Source organism: Octopus bimaculoides, chromosome 22 (assembly GCF_001194135.2).
Source record: "Octopus bimaculoides isolate UCB-OBI-ISO-001 chromosome 22, ASM119413v2, whole genome shotgun sequence".
Classification (NCBI taxonomy): Eukaryota; Metazoa; Mollusca; class Cephalopoda; order Octopoda; family Octopodidae; genus Octopus; species Octopus bimaculoides.
Genome location: NC_069002.1, coordinates 22649449 through 22651269, shown reverse-complemented (window position 1 = coordinate 22651269; position 1821 = coordinate 22649449). Strand labels below are relative to the sequence as shown.

The following is a 1821-nucleotide window of genomic DNA, read 5'->3' as shown; positions in this document are numbered from 1 at the left end:
TATATATATATATATATATATATATATATATATATATATATATTGTTCTTGTATCTGTGTTTGTCCCCCCACCATTGCTTGACAACCGATGTTGGTGTATGTATGTCCCTGTAACTTAACAGTTCAGCAAAAGAGATTGATAGAATAAGTACTAGGCTTACAAAGAATAAGTCTTGGGGTTGATTTCTTTGGCTAAAGAATCCTTCAAGGCAGTGCTCCAGCATGACCACAGTCAAATGACTAAAGTGTGTAAAAGAATAAAAGAGTGTGTATGTGTGTGTGTGTGTGTGTGCGTATATTCTTTATTGATTCACAAACTGAGTCACTGATTTTGACGTACGAAGTATCAAAAGATTTGGTAATCTTTTGGTTACCAAATAAGTATGTTTTTGCACAACAATTCTTTTCTACTACAAAAATAACCCTGGAAACAAGGTTGGCTCGCACAATTTTGAGGTCTTTAGCTAAGAGAGACAACTCTGCCTGAACAATAATTTTTAAAGAAATCTAGACATTTTTCTTATTCCTAACCATTCAGCTTCAAATTACAATTGTTAATTGTTGGAAGTCAAGTAGACTGAGATGTATATGTAGTGTTATCATATAGAGTGGAAGTTCAATACGATATTTACACCTGCAACACATTTTACTCCACTTAAATGGAGAAAATTTCCTGTTTTACAGAAAAAAGGTTCAACAAAATGTTCAAACTTTAAATTTTTCTAAGAATAAAATTGTTGTTTTACAGAAAAAGGTTTAATAAAATGTTGCACCTTCAAAAGTTAGAAACTAGAATAAAAAAAATAATAAAAATTTAATTGGCATTTTGTTGCTCTTTTTAAAAAGAATTATCATCATCATCATCATCATTCAACATCCGCTTTCCATGCTGGCATGTGTTGGACGGTTTGACTGAGGACTGGCAAGCCAGAAGGCTGCACCAGGCTCCAATCTGATCTGGCAAAGTTTCTACAGATGGATGCCCTTCCTAATTATAACCACTCCAAGAGTGTAGTGGGTGCTTTTATGTGCCACCGGAACGAGGGACAGTCAGGCAGTACTGGCATTGGCCACACTCAAATGGTGCTTTTTATGTACCACCTGCACAGGAGCCAGTCCAGTGGCACTGGCAACGACCATGCTCAAATAGTGCTTTCTGATGTGCCGCTGGTATGGGAGCCAGTCAGCAGCCCCAGCAATGATCCTGCTCAAATGGTGCTTTTAACGTTCTCCTGGTACGGGTGCCAATGAGGCGGTACTGTTATTGGCCACAACAGCGATTTCATTTGCCTCAATAGGTCTTCGCAAGCATAAAGAGTACTCATAAGTGGGATGGTTATACAGCACTGGCATTGGCCACGGTTACGGTCTCACTTGGCTTGCCAGGTCTTTTCAAGCACAGCATATCTCCAAAGGTTTCAAGAATAATAGTTTTAATAATAAGCTCATCTGTTTTCTTCCTCCTCTTTCTCTTCCTTGTCTCGCCTTCATTCCATTTTTCAATCCTCTCTCTTCATCTGAGTCATCATCCTATCTTTCTTTCATGCTTCTTCTCTCTCTTTTCTTCTTTTCCTTTTTTTTTTCTTCTTCATTCCCTCATTCACCTCCTTCCATCTTTCTCCTTCGAATAGACCATTATCCTTCTTCCTCGACCCACTTTTGTTTCATGCTTCTCTCCCCTCCTCCCTCCCCCCTCCCCCACTTCTTTTTCTCTCCTCTCCTCCATTCCATTTTTTGTCTCCTTCTCTCCTTAATCCCCATTAAATGCTTCTAATTGTGCTTCTGAAAATATGATATAATTGACCTTCATTTGTTAATAAA

The 1821-nt window shown here is 38.2% G+C and overlaps 1 protein-coding gene across 2 annotated transcripts in view; it reads right to left on the bottom strand.

Moving 5' to 3' along the window:
* The window catches only part of LOC106874493 (tetraspanin-5), a 29301-nt gene that overhangs the window by 16669 nt on the left and 10811 nt on the right, over positions 1-1821 (bottom strand). The window lies entirely within an intron of this gene.